This window comes from Protopterus annectens, chromosome 13.part0 (genome assembly GCF_019279795.1).
Source record: "Protopterus annectens isolate FY-2018-M chromosome 13.part0, PAN1.0, whole genome shotgun sequence".
Taxonomy (NCBI): Eukaryota; Metazoa; Chordata; order Ceratodontiformes; family Protopteridae; genus Protopterus; species Protopterus annectens.
This window is the reverse complement of record NC_056747.1, coordinates 1,180,089,264-1,180,105,666: the sequence shown is the minus strand read 5'-3', so window position 1 is coordinate 1,180,105,666 and position 16,403 is coordinate 1,180,089,264.

The following is a 16,403-nucleotide window of genomic DNA, read 5'->3' as shown; positions in this document are numbered from 1 at the left end:
GTTAGAAATAAATCTGGCTGATTAGCAGTCATATTTTTATGCTGTGGTTATTTGCATTTATTTATTTATTTACTTATTGACCTTTGGTGCCTGGGAAAGTCTGACTGGGTCAAAAACCCATTTTCAGCAGAGGCCCAGGGAGAAACGCTCCAAAATACATTTAACATAGTAGAATATTACATACATATAAAAGTATACATATACAAGTATACAGATATTAAGGTAGACATATGTTGACTTACATATTTTTACAATAATTATTACATGAATTAAAATGGAGCTACAAGAATAGTAGCCTTTACAGTAAGTGTTGGGATTTGCTTAACTAAATATAAATGGGAGACATATGTACAAAATACATCTGCTGGTGGAGCATAAGTGGACTCAGTACGAGTATTGTAGTACACATTTAAAAGTAATCGAAGAAGGTGAAGGTGGTAATAATAAAGGAACTTTAGTAGTAGTAGTGTGGTAGAGGGTTAGTGGAGTATGTAATGGTGAGATGCTGGCTGTTTGAGAGATGGGTCAAGAAATAAGTAAGTAGGAAGAATAGGAGAAAAAAGCTGCATGATAAACAGTTTTGTCCAGCAGTCAGTACAGAGTGCAGAAGTCATTAACTGAATAATTATTGCTCTATAATGTGTAAGAATAAAAGAACAGAAAAGGTCAGAAGAAAGTTTTCCAGGTTATTGATGCAAATAAAACTGCTGACTGTTCAGTCCTATGGCAAACAAATGATTGTTTTAAATTGATATGCATGCTGTGCACACAGCTTCTTCAGAAAGCATAGAATTATATCAGTGTTGTCATTGTAAAATTATCCACAGAGAGACATTCTCTTTAAGTGGCAAAAGTATAACTGCCAAGCTTGATGCCAGTGTAGAATGTAACATTCTTAATGAAAGTGCATTCAAAGACTCAGACATGATTCCTGGTCAACAACTAGTAAATACATTACTGTGCTAATGTAAAAAAAATGCAATTATGACATGTTGAGCACATGCCCCAAGCATTACTCTCCAGCCAACTAAGCCAACAGCAATTGTTTTTGCACAGGGCAAGCTCCCTGCACCTACATACCCTCTGCTAATTGTATATACTAACTCAAGATCACACAATCCCTGGGGAAGGGGAATATTTTCCTACCCAAGAAATGCTAATCATGCACTCCTGTTGACCATATGTTTCTGTCAACCAAACAGATGTTGCCTTTGTGATTGTTTGATCACTCATACACCTCTTGTAACAGGATGTAAGTCTATGCTGTGCACATTTTCCAGCAATAAATTAACATCATTGGATTAGCAGGGGTAGCATTGTGCTTATGAAAACAGAATCTACAATATTTTATTCCATTTTGTGTTGATTTAACAACTAAATATTTTGGGCAGAATGGCATGTTCACTATTGGGAATAATGAAATAAACACACAGTGTGCATTTACAGTTGTACTACTTATTAATATGTGGTTACTCAAGGCAACCACTGGTACATCCCAGCAGCAAATGATTTACAAAGTCTCACAGACGTCTTCAGTCAGTCTGTGCATTCGTATTGATACTGATTCATATGGATGTTAAGATAACAGTTTGCACATTCATGAAGCAGATGATTTGCACATTGAAGCAATACAGTCTATTTGACATATGAAACTGAATTCATTGTGCAAGGACTGTAAAAAATCTTAGTTCAGACAAAAATAAGAATTTTAATGTTTCGTCTGATATATTTGCACAGTATGCTGTCATTTATAGAACTTAATAGTCTTCTACAAAAATATGCTTAATGTAGTAGGCTGGGCATTAAGACAAATGTTGAAAATATGGTAATGTGAGGGTGACCAAATGAAAATAAAAAGGTCTAAGGCACTATACAATCCATGATGAAATCTGTTTTTACAAGGTCTTTTATTCAAATCAAACAAATAGTACCAACTCAGTTAATAATAAAGTGCTTGAAAGAATGCATGAAACATATTTTAGCATAAGTAATTTCAGAGAGAGCATGTTTGGTTTGGTATGTCTCAACATATAGAAGTGATGCTAACAGCGATCAGATTTTCAACATGTTTTGTATATAATGACAAGTAAAGTAAGAAATGTTAATACATGAAATACCATTTAAGCCATGCAGTGACTTATCTATGTATTTGTTGTGTTTCAAAGGATGACATTATCTTATTTGTGTTGACTACTATTCGAAGTATCCTGAAGTCATAAAGTATATAATACATCATGAATGCCAGTCATTCATGTTTTTAAAGCATTTTTTTATATTGTGAGATTCCAGAAATTCTTTTTTCTTACAATAGCTCACATTTTGCAAGGGAGGAATTTTATTCATTTTTTACATTAATGAGAATTCAAAGCTTTAAAAACAAACTTGAGAGATTCACAATTGATTCACCTAGTAGAGCGACATTTACTTTATTGACATTTATAGTGCTTTCAACTTTCAAGTCTCTTATTCTTTGTATTACTTTTAATTTTTTCATTTCTTGTTTTTATTTAGTTCCCTATGTGCAAAGCACAAGAGAGCTCAGCATATAAAGTTCTAAGTATTCAAGTCTAAAACAAAAATGAAGCCCAAACCATTCAGGACACCATGGTTAGATTCATTAATCAACACAAGCCACCATGGTATTGCAAGCTTTCATAAACACTTTCTCGAGTATATTCACTAAACACTCATGTCCCACTTAATATATGTAGATGCGTAAAAAGCGTATGATGTAAATGAACACAAATGCATTCAAACTTAAACATACAAAAGTATTAAAACCACATACATGTATATTATAAGGTTGAATGTCGAGCTGGCACCTCGGCGTTCGTGAAAATCATTAGCGGACCGGAGTTCCGCTGTGACGACCCCTAACCGTGAAAAGCCGAAAGACAAACAACAACAACGTGTATATTATATTAAAACTATTATAAAACATACATAAGTTTAAAAATTGTAGTTATAATATTGCTAAGGCACTTTTCAAATGTGCCAGTCAATGAACATTCAGATTCTACTTGATGTACATAAATACGTGTAGCATAATCAGAAGGCTTAAACTCATCTTAAAACAGCTAGCTCATTAAACAACAAATGTTCAGACATACAAATGACTGTATAAACTAATTAAAATGCTGTTTAGTGTGTAAACATATAATCAACTCAATGATTGCAATACATTTTATATTTACATCAATATTAAGACCCGGACCATGCAGACGGACAATAGCAGTATGACTGCCGAATCTTACACAAATGCACTTTATAAGCACTTACACGAGTGTATGGATCATGCTATCCCTAATAGAACCAAGATGTTATCCTCTAAAAAAAGGAAGCCCATCTGGTGGACCTCTGCCATAAACAAACTCTACAACAGAAGAAATAAACTGTTGCAAAAAAGAGTAAAATCCCATGACTGGAGGAACTCCCTGGTCAACCTCAGTAAGAAGCTGAGATCCCTCATAAAATCCTCCAAAGCTAGTTATGAAAACAAAATTGCCACTGACTCTAAAGACAACCACAAAGCATTCTATAGCTATGTCAAGAATCTCAATGGGAACACTCAGATCTGCTCTGAGTTACAGCATAATGGCACTAAATATACAGAACCAACTGATATTGCCAACATCCTAGCAGATAGGTTCAGTGCTAACTTTACCCCCCTCTCACCCCCTAGAGGGCCCATCTCTATACCTGAAGAATGCAAAGTTCCTATAATCACAGCTGCACAGGTAAAACACACACTCTCCAAAGCCAAGAACACAGCATCCATGGGACTTGACAATATCCCAGGCTGCTTTCTACATGAACTACAGAATGAACTGGCACCCTACCTAAGTACCATGTTCAATCATAACCTCACCTCAGGCTTTGTACCCACTGAATGGCACACCGCGACAGTTATCCCACTCCACAAAGGAGGAGCCACGACGGACCCCAGGAACTACCACCCCATTAGCCTGACGAGCCTGGTCTGCAAGGCCATGGAACGTATCATCATGGAACTCATAAACAAAGACATTGGTAATCTCCAAACTCTGGACCCTACACAGTTTGGATTTGTAAAAGGCAGATCATGTCTCCTAAACCTGATTGACTTCTTTGAAGCAGTCACCAAAGCCATAGATCAGGGTAAAATGGTTCACACAGCTTATCTAGATCTCGCCAAGGCTTTCAACACCATCCCCTACTCTGGAATTATAGATAAGCTCACTAAACTAGGTATAAATCCCTATGTCACAAGATGGGTTGCCAACTGGCTCATGGACAGAACACACACTGTGAAAGTAGCGGATTCCAAATCTGATATCAGACCAGTGACAAGTGGAGTACCACAGGGTTCTGTCCTGGGTCCTCTCCTGTTTGGTATCTACTTCTCTGAAGTGCAGGCCAACACAAAAGGTCTTTGGCTAACAAAGTTTGCAGATGACTGCAAACTAGGAGCCATAATCGAAACTCCTAATGATGTGGACAAACTATAAAAGGACCTCAATAAGACAGATACCTGGTGTCAAAGCCATGGCCTGAAGCTCAACGCCAAAAAGTGTATTGTCATCCCCTTTGGTAAAAACTCTGTACCCATGAACTACCACATAGCTGGTAGTCTACTTAATGCCGAAAATGTGATAAGAGACCTTGGGATACAGGTGGACAGTAGTCTCTCCTTTGATAATCACATCGCCACAGTGGTCAGGAAATCCTTCTACGTGGCTCATCTCATCACAAAAGGATTCTCATCCAGAAAAAAAGAGGTCATTGTTCCCCTCTACTCATCACTCATTAGACCCATTATAGAGTACAATGCCCCTTTTGGTATGTACCTCACAAGACATCTACAACAACTGGAAAAACCACAGAAATACCTCACAAAGAGGATTACTGGCCTCAAACATATGCCCTGTGCAGACCATCTCAAAAAACTGCAGCTTTACTCCATGCATATCACCTACTCAGGGGCGATCTCTGCCTAACATACAAAGCTATGTCAAACCCAGAGCTGTTGGACATGCTCCACTTAAAGAAATCCCAATCCCTCCGAGCTACATGCTCTAGGGACCTTAACCTTGTCACCACAATAAACAGAACATGCTGGAGGGATAGATTCCTGTCCCAGAGACTTCCCATACTCTGGAACAGACTACCTATCTATATCAAACAGAGCTCCTCATTAGCACTCTTCAAGAAAAATCTTGATGATTGGATGGGAAATGGGAAATTCACCCCGGCGTTCACTTCTGTGGCTCTGCTCGACAGGGGCACAGGAAAATAATTTTCTTGGGTGGCAAAAGCCAGGGTACATTTTTTGGCTAGGCTTGTATGGGCCCTAGGGCCGATAGCCTAGTACCTACCTATGAACCTATGAACTATTGTCTGATTTCAGGATAGATATCCACTTGCATTCCATTCTGTTTTATTCTAGATATACCCAACCCTGTAACATTTAAGAAAACAATTTCAAAGACCAAAACACTGAAGCCATTTTCTGAGCCCCTATACATAATATACTTGCATAAAGCATTTACTCATTTTTCCTTCTAATATCAGATAAAAAGTGAACAAATTCTTTCTTTTAATTTACAATTGGTCTGGCCAATATAAAACAATTGATATTTTATGCATGTGGCCATATCTACTATTTCAGTCATGCCACATGTTGCAAAACACTTTACTTCATACTTTTTCATTGTTGTTGAGTGAGTAAAGGATTATTCCTGTCTATATATGTACAATCCACACATGATCTACATGGGCGGGTTCCAACTTTTATATATCTCACACTTTCATCAGAATAAAGCTACGCTTTTTACGCATTTATGTATATTAAGTGGAACCTGAGTGTTTAGTGATTAATGCACCTGAGAAAGAGTTTGTGAAAGCTTGCAATACTGTGATAGCTTGTGTTTATTAAATCTATCCATGGTGTCCTGAATGGTTTTGACTTGATAATAGCTCCCTATGTGCCTAGTTTTAGTTGACCTCAACAAATGTTGTACTTGCTCTGTGTAGTTGGAATAAGTTCTGTCACAATTTGTTGGGATGTGCTTCTGTAGTGCCTTAACAGAATATGGCTTAGCAGCTCAAATGGGAAAATGTTACCAAGTGTGTCAGCAGTCGTTAACTCATTCCAAGCAAAGACCACCTTTTTGTATACTTCCTGTTAACACCTAAAGCTGTTTATGGCCTCCAGACCATTCTTGTGTCTGACTTTTTAACTAAGTGACTTATGTGTATAATAGCCAGGATTAGGAAAAAGGAAGGATTTATTAATAAAATTACACTAAGTTTGCTTATCTAGGATGCCCTAAAGTAGAAAAGCCTTGATTATGTTATGCTTTATTTCCATATGTAGTTAATATTTCAAAAACCAAGTGACTTAAAAATTGTTGCATGAAATCAGGTGAAACCTTAGATATTCATGAAGAAAACTGTCTTTGATATTTACATTTTAAGTTACACATCTTTAGTTATATTCAATGTTATTATACTATTAAGCACATATTTTCATATTTCAGAAAATACCTCAGTAAACATTCTCCCACAGAGATTTTTTTTTGTTGTCACGTGAAAGCTTAAGTCTGGTTAACTAAAATGTTCTAATAATATATAAGTAGTGTAGTTTCCAAATGTCCAAAAAATCAGCAAGTTGGTTGTTAACCAGCCCTTAATACGTAACAAACCAGATCCAAGAAAAAAGAAAGTGCTGGAACACTCAAAATTTTTTATTTAAAACTCGCAAGTTAAAACTTCTAACAAAATGAGTTTTGTTAGAATTTTAACTTGCGAGTTTTAAATAAATGATTTTGAGTGTTCCAACACTTTTTTTTTCTTGGACCCTGGATAGTGTAGTTTCCAAGACATGGCAATTTGTTTCTGAAAGTTTAATATAGAAATATCATAACTTGTCCATGGGAACAAATCAGCACATAGTTCTTACTAAGATTGCGTTAAGGTAGGGATAAGGAAATTTGCCCTTTCCCCACTATAGTGTGATCTTGGAGTCTGTATATTTAATTAACGGGGGGTGTGGGGGGCACAGCCACCTACATGAGCAGGGTTCGATGAAAGGCCATCCAATATGGTGGTGTTTTTTGTGTCTGATCTGGGTATGACATTTCAGTGACCTAATTTTCATTGATATGGCTATACAAGGAAATGGTCATTTGATGGTTAGTGTTTGATATGGAGCCATTCAAGTAAAGTTTCTTTCTATGGGTAAACATAGACCCATTTACTGAGGACATGCAGGACAGGTCAAGAAAGCTTGCTACTAGAAAATCAAGCCTTAGCAAATGAAAAACTTTACTAGTTTCTGCCAACAAAATAACTAGTACTCATGCAGGGCTAGTTGTCCTCTGGTTTTACAATATTTGTGTGAGTTACTATCCTATGTCCTTTGTTACTCCTCTGTCAGGGTTCATTTATTGGTCATTTCTGCATGTCTGACAATGAATCTGCCTCTTTCAATGCATTCTCATGTCAAAATGTTTTGTAAGGGGTCTGCCTAAGAAGCCTCCAAGCAAATGGCTGGCCCCTCCTTAGGTCTTAAGTTTCTGTTAGGTAATCTAACACTTACACCATTTGAACCAGCTAACCTGGCTGACCTGTGGTTCTAAACATGGAAAACAGTTCTAATCATTGCTCTGACTTCTGCAAGAAGGACATTTGAGTTGCAAGCTCTTATGGTGAGCCAACCCTATTTCATTTGATACAGGAACAGGGGTTCTTTGAGAACTAACCCTTCTTTTATGCCTAAAGTGCTATCTGAGTTTACTTTAAGCCAAACTATTTCCCTGTTTTCCCTCCTGAACATAAAAATGAGGGAGAAGGGGTACTCCTTACCTTGTGTGATGATAGGAGGTACTGCCAGCCATGCCAGGAGAAGTGGGGCAGTGGATGTGTAACATATACCAGCACAGCCAGCTGGAATTTTATAAATAATTATATGTCATTTGTATATCAAACAGATTTGTACACATGCTTGTACTGAAAATGTATTTGTGTGGTTTGCTTGTGTTAAAATGTCTCAATAGTGCACCCTGCTGGAAGGAAAAGAAATGTACATGTATTATTGTAACTGAATTAGATGTATATGTTTTAACAGCATATACAGTAAGGGAAGAGGATAATTCACCTGACCTCTAAAAATATTCTTGACATTAAATTACTTTATGGGTTAAGCCATAAAGATGTTATTCCACAGTTTTGAATGGAACCTGAGATGCTATGTCTGTGCTAGAGAATAGGTTGTAGCTGCTGTAGGAAGAATGGTTTTATGACTTCCAGCAGCTGCACCACATCTGAATAATGCTCTTGTGTGTGTATTATTGACATATAGGTGCTAACATCCTGACAACGTCTTGTGTTGGTGGTAGCATGGGAAACAGAGTCAAATGACTAGATGTGCATGATGTCATTCTGCAAGCCAAAAATGATATTTAGATATTAGTAGAAGATTGCTCTCAACATTCTGTATTTTGTCTTGGATCTGACAATGACCACTCACCCAAATAATTTTTCCTTGTCTATTCAGTAAGTAGGAATAGTAATTCTCTAGATCAGTTAGGAAAAGATAGTGAGACTAGCTAAATACTGTTTTTCTGTATTTGTGTGAAACTTTTCATCTGTGTTATTTTTAATATTTCCTGTGACTGAATCTCTGGTGTTTACTGTAGATAGGTGTTTAATGTTTTCATGTTCTTTATTTAAACTTCTCATTGTGGCTAGTCCTTTTAGAAAATACATAAGTTTTGAGAGTATTTGCATATATTTATTTGGTGATAATCTGGTCATTCCTGAAAGCCTGGCTGTTTTGTCAACATTGCCATTTGTATTAATATTAAGTTCACTTAGTATAATTGGATAACCTTTTAAGAGACTTATAGTAACTGACTGGTGGCAATGAAACTATCCTATAATCTAGACAGAAGGTGGCATAGCTAATGAATCTATGCCAGCATTTCCCAGGTGTGTGTGTGTGTGTGTGTGTGTGTGTGTGTGTGTGTGTGTGTGAAAATTAAATCTCAAAGAGTGTGTGTGTGTCAGCTACTTGGGGCAGGGACACAAAGCAATGGTTTCACAGAGAGAGTGGTGGAGGACTTGGGTTGGGTATTTGGCCAAGGACTTAACTTTGAAGCTGTGCCAGTGGGGAGTCTTACTGGGTCCTGGAGGGAGACAGATAGAGAAATCCAGGTCCTAGGCTGACTGTCTTCCCTGTGTGCTTTTAAGGGCAATTGTGCTTGATGCAGCAAGGTCTGCAGCTATAAATACTGAGTGCATCCATTTGTATTCCAAATAAACACTCCTGTTTAGTGTCAGGGGTGAGGATTCAGGCTCCTTGATTACTGGCCCAGAGTGGGGACATCACACCTTATATGTCCACAGATAACTTAGGTGCTTTCTTGACAGAACTAAATCTTTTAGATTTTCAGATCAATTCATTTCTTGTGAGGGTGAGAAAAAGGGACAACTTGTGTCAAGGCAAACTATTTTCAAATGTCTGTCAAAGGCTATTACCTTTTGTTACACTCACCACAACAAAACACTTCCAGGAAGGATCAATGCTCACTGTACCAGGGTCTTGGCATCATCTATTGCTTTTTGGAAAGGGTTGGATTCTAGAAGCATTCTAAAAGCTGCAACTTGATCCTCTGTAAATACTCTTACAAAGACTATAAGCCAGATTCCTTCTCTAAGGAGAAGATCAGGTTTTGCAAGGACCATTCTCCAGGGGCTCCTGGACTCATCTCTTTCTGCCTCCCAAATGCAGTAAGCTAGCGTAATCTACTCATATAGCTAAGGTTACTGCAGCAGTGATCAACATGATGAACACAGTGCAGCTGATAACAGCAGATGTTTAAAATGACCACTGCTGCAGTAGCCTCTCCCTCCCTCAATCCCCCTAGCTTTTTGGTGTGTTTTTCATATCAGGCTGTGGTTATTTATTGTTCTTTCTAGCATTGTCATTTTAGGGCTCAGTCCCCCTCTCTCTCTGTTGGTAGGAAAGTTCTGAAGGGCTTGGCACACAAGCGTTTATTTTAGTCAGCTTAACTCAAAGTGTCTGATAGTTTGGGTGCCTGGATGGTGCCCTGAAGCTTTGGAAGTGGGCTGGCTGTTCTATCCTTGATAGGTTATAACCCATATAGCTAAGGCTACTGCAGTAGTGATCATCTAATATCTACTCTTATGGTAAGTTTACTTACACAACTGTACTTTTTAAAGGACAGGTACTAGGAAGATATGAGTAAATACTTTACAAAGGAAAAAAATCATACTTATTGTACAGCATCCAGCATGCATAAATCACATACAAGAGATAAAATGTTATAGCTTTTCTACCTGCCATGTTAAAAGCATTGAGTACCTTCTAAAGGTTTTACATAATAACAGGTATTTGTAATTATCTGCAGGGAAACCAGAATGCAGGCTGTGGTCTAGCTGAAGATTTTAATAACCTTGAAGTAATGGTAAAAGACATCCTGCAGCAGTTAGATATGATAGGATTAGAAAAGCAGGCTGATTTTTTGTTAAAAGACATTTTTCCTCATTCTGTTACATTATTTTAGGTTGTGCGAATGATTTTTTTAAATATTTATTACCATTCACAGAGACCACATTACCATCCCAAGCAGAACATAATCTGATTATACTTTATCAAACCGCTGACTACCTTAGAGCAAGATGTGACTGCACTGGGTTCCTACTTTATTGTAAAATCTGTAAGGACAGGGTCCAGGAAATTGTGATTCACTTGACCATTACCCTATGACATGATTTCATGATATATTACGTGTCACGTAACAACAGGTTTTAATTAACAGATATCTAAATAACTTAATGTTAAAGCTAACCATTACCAAGTATGCTCTGGTGCTGGTTACATTTTGTAATAAGCCTGTAACTTTTAAAAGTAAGCTGTATCACGGACATTTATATTAGTCTCTTTTATGCATTAAAACTTGAAATTTAAAGTAGCAGTTAAAGAAATAAACCCAGACTGTTTTCCAGAAGGCCTGATGTAAAACTAAAATTAAAATATTTTCTCCACATAATTTGAAAAAATGGATTTACTTGAAAATACACTGATACTGCTAAAGATTGAAGGCAAAAAAGGTGGGGTGGCAGACTCTAAGACAGATAAACAACATTATTGAAGTAATGAATATGAATTTTTAAGAAATAACAATACAGTTACTGGCAGACTGGCCTGGTGTGATCAAGTCCCTGAGGTCACAAGGAGACAGAGCCAGTTAAATGATTAAAAAAACAAAGGCATATTCAGTTATTTTGCTTTACTAGACTACAGCCAGAAATAGACTTAGCCCATTTTCATGTGTGACCTTGATGTATTGGTCATGGTTAAGATACAAGATTAGTGTCACACAGCATACATGTGGAAAAGACTGGATTCAAACTCATCATCTCTTACCTTTGCTGCTAAACTATACTGACAGTTTACTATCTGTAAGTTTATGGTGAATATATCTTAAATAGGTTCTAGAGCACTGCTGTCTGGTTATACAGTATCAAAGACAGTTGCTTATAAAGCTATTCAGCATGCCTACATTACTGCATACTTGTCAACTTAACTTTTGAGCTGTACTGAAAACACTACATTGGGCTATAAAGGTGCAGCTTCAGCATATAACACCCACTGTTCATATGGTCAGTGGAAACACTCCTTCTGGAAGTTAACTCAGAAGTGGTCATTCATCTGGGACCTGTGGAATCAGCTCACCATCCCATGTCCACATCATTAATCAGACTGATATCTTGTTGAGGTAAGTTTATCTTTGTGAATGAGCAAAAGCCAGGGTAACTTTTTTGCTGGGCTTGTATAGGCACTAGGGTTGATATCCTAGTACCTACCTATGAACCTATGAATGGGGTCTTGATAAAACAACATTTATCAATGTATCATGTTCTATGGGTACTACTATGGACAAATTATGCATTTGTTTTGATGTCTGTTTGCTACAAAAAACATTCTGAACCTCCCTTTTCCTCTGTTTTAAAACCTTTTATATCCATCTTTAGTAGTTGGGAAACCACTGTTTTTTTTTATATTTTTCATCATAAAAGAAAAAAAAAAGTAAAATAAACCACTGTCTGTACATTAGTTCTCTGTGCAATCATATTAAAATGAAATGTCATGGATGATAAACACCATACAGACAGGGAACCTCAGTAAATCACATTTTCCTATTAAAAATTATCTTGGTACAGTGAATTCAGAACTATCTTTGAGCATCTCATTGTCACTTTGAATAGACCTACTTAGCTAATGTTTAGTGATTTAGAGTGATTCAGAAATTGAAATGAGGTAGGAGCCCTCAGTAAGAACTTCATAATTAGGTCATTAAGCTGCACTACAGAGCAGTCAACTCATGCTCAGAGAAATGGTGGCCCCAGCACACCTGATGTTGCAGTTATGTCATATTGGGAGCATTCCTCTCTGAGCTGCTTGGAGTAGCGCTGGACTGGCAAGTGCCATTTGATATCTATTAATGCTTGTTAATAGCCTGATTAAATTGAGAACATTATTCTAGTATTCTATTGAATTGCTGCTTTATTTATACTGTTTTTTTTTTGCTGTTGTGACTGTGATTTTATGCACTTTGAATTTCTAATACCACTGCACTTTTTAGCATAGGCAAAATTCAGCTTTACTGAATCTAGACTGTCTTGTTTCACTAGAGCACTAAAACCAACTCTTTACTGGGATACTGAAAGATCTGTGGCATCCATTGCTTCCAACTAACTGTAAGTGCCTGTTTTTGCTCTTATACCGCACCTTTAATTTGTATTTGCATTCTACTGTCTGTTTGAATTGTCGGAATTTTTTTGGTCACATTTTACTGCATACTGTACCAGTCTGCCTGTAGCATAGTCCGGTTCCAGGTTTGCTGTTTCTGGATCTGTTTTGTAACTTCTGAGCATCAAATCCAGGCCATCTTTGTTGGAGAAGTCCCTTCTGCACCCTTGTGGGAGGAGAGTACTGTCTGGGTCGCATCTAATTGAGGGTGTTTGGACTAGAGCTCACACAGTGTGTCCTTACTGGCTAGTTTAAGTTAAAAGGGTTATTTCTTGTTTTATTTAAGCCCTGCGTCTGTGCTTGCTTGTGTGTAGCTCACCATCGTGCACTGCCTCATAGCTGTAGTTACCATTGGTGGTTATAGTAGCAAATGTTTTGCTTGTTAAATTTTCCCTTAGCACTTTGCTTGTGGTCCTCCACAGGTTTTTCACAGCACTCCTCTACTGCCGGGTAGAACACTAAGCTTTGCCTCAGAGGTACCGACCCACCTCTCATCCACTAGCCATTTCTAAGTGAAACCTCTCTTCCTGACCATATAAATTTACCTAACACTATTGACGTACAGTTTCCCACAGTTTCTGCAGCCAGCTTTGTTGACATGGGCATCCTGAGACAGTGTACTAACTGCCTCATGTTCACTGACAACCCTCTACTCCTAATCCACACAAACTCAACATGTGAGAGATGCAACTATATTAAGAACCTTGAATCCATGCTCTCAAACACACCAGTCAGGACATATGACAATGAGTAGGTTATCAGCATGCATACCTCACTGCCTACTCCACCCAAACCCACATCACACATACCTACATATGTGGAGGTCCTCACCAGAAACATACCTAAACACCAGAAACCTCCCAAACACAAACACAAACAGCACGCTACACATAATACCTTCTCTGCAGAACATAATACACATAATAGCACACGCACAGCAGTGTCTCACCTGTCAAGCCCTTAAGGCTAAACACAAAACCAAACATATTAGTCATAGGTGATTCCATCGTGAGATACACATATGTTCCTCTCACCAAGCTGGATAAGAAGAAGGTCATGGTCAGCTGTCTGTCAGGTGCATATCACACATGCACTCAAGTGTCTCAACAACAGGTACTGTTATGACTGTCATAGTCCATATTGGTGTGAATGACTTGAAATGTGCCTCTCTGGACTATATGTAGAGAGACATGACTGAGCTCTCAGACTGGTTTGTCCCTAGCCTTAAAGGAGAACTGCAGCCACAGACTACAAAAACATGCTTATTTCATTATCTCTCCTCCCCCTTCACACTTCCCTTCCCTAGTTGTGCTAAAGGTAATTTGACCTGTTGTTACTTTGATTGACAGCTCACCACATGAGTCTTAACTCATCCATTGTTTCCTAGTTCTAGCCTTTTCTTTCTGACAGTGCTACACTTACTTTTGCTGCACTACAGCCTCCTCCTGTCAAATACAGATCAGGTATTCACAGTACTTGCAAACTTATTGTTTGTAAAATCTTGGTAGTTCCATCCCCTGGGCTGTCCTGTGTTGACTCAAATAATCAAGGCATTTGAAATGGTCAGTAAAGAAAACATTACAGCACCCAAGATTAATAATTTCCCATGCATGTGAAAGGAAAAGTCGATATCTCACACTGTATGGAATAATTAGGGACATATTTACCTGATCAGAAAAAAATGCATTACTAAATCCCTTTTCTGCCTCTAGTTTGACCTGATTTGGAGTCAACAGTGTTCATCAATTCTCTGTCTTACAACTTACATTGGCAGTGTAACATCTCTCATATGCCCAAACATCTCTATCCACAAACATGCAGCTATTCATTCATGCATGCGTTTTGTCTTTTACCTTGATTCAAATACTTGTAATTGTCTTCGATTATCACGTCAGAAATGCTCCTGCAAATTATAGCTGATCCAAATGCAGTATCTCATTTCCTCTCCTACATTCCCAACAAATGGCTTTGTGAATTTGTCATCACAATTAAGGTTCTCCACCTGCCAAGAAATGGAACTGTGCTCATGGACCATGGTGCACTTTTGATGCAAGCCAATAAGGACCTAAACACTGCCATTATTGCATTCGAAAAGGTTGTCATTTTCTACATTCTATCCTTATGAAACTAAGGCAACTCTAGTATCTAGATACTTACAACTTGAACATTCTAGGGAACTTGTAAGTTTCTGTTTTCCAACAAGTCACATAGATTGCTTTATGTTGCACTGCTTGATATGATACCCATGTTATTTATTAAATGTTCTATTCCCATAGTGCCTACTACCAATGTGAGGTGCAGTCAGAAGCAGATGCCATTTCTTGACACGCAAAAGCTACGCAGGCTATTGGAAACCCTGGGACACCTGAGTGTATGTCGACTAATTCTACACACTAACTAGCGTTGCCACAAACGTCTGAAGTACAGCAGTAATGGACAACATACTATAATGTTACATGTGTTTAGTTCAACAATTCGCATGAGAAATAAAGATTGCTAATTGCTTGCTTCTCTTCCCTTATTTGACTACTTGTACTCAGCCTATGACAACAGCACAATGTTTTTACATGGTCCTGTGAGCAATCTATCCATACATCTTGTACACTTTAAAGATTACATTAAAATAACACTCTACATTAAAATAACACTCTACATGCAGGTTATGTGGAATTAGACAAACGCAGTTCATCCATTCACTGGGTGGTCACCATCTCCTAATGTTCCTAAATGCTTTGTCTTGCCTGTCAATCAGGTCTGACCATACTTATTGCTACTTACACATGTATGTATGGTCAGGTCTGACCAGACTTACTTGCTACTTACACATGTATGTATCGTCAGGTCTGACCATACTTACTTGCTACTTACACATGTATTAATTCTTTCATGCAACTGAGCAGAAACAGTGATTAGGAAGTTTCTACTATATATCAGGTTGTGTGCAATGCTGTTAATGCGCAGACATTTCAAGTGACATACATTTGTGTAACCAGTGCTTACAAACGTTCTTCTCTTACCTTGATAGGATGGAGGAGTGGATGGCAGTGAGTCTTCTGAAGGTAACTTCATTCCAGTAAATGTCTGGCGAATATGTGCCCCAGTCTGATCATGCCTTGCACATTACCTAACCTGAACAAGTTATTTCCTCTTGTCAGCAGTTAAGCAGCCAGGAATTGTCCACAGATCACAGTTCCACATCTGAAATATTAAGTTTCTCGATCCAGACCCGTCAGTACACTACAGCAAATTAATCTTGCATGCAAAACTTCAGTACTCTAGAATTGTCAAACTACAAAACACATACCGCATACACAAGGATATTACATCCAAGTGTTCCATGCAAGCTGGATTTTGGTTACAATGTGCAATTATGATAACACTGCACCATTGTGACAAGCCTCTGTACCACTTCATGGTAGCCAGCATCACAGAGGTCCACTCACACCACAATACTACTTGCAGCCGCAGTCAGCCGCGCTCATCTCACCACTATCATTTCACTTGCCTTCTCAAGCTTCCACTCGAGGGTGCCATTGTCTATTCACTATACACACCTTAGTCATGTTCACAAACATTAGCCTTAGAC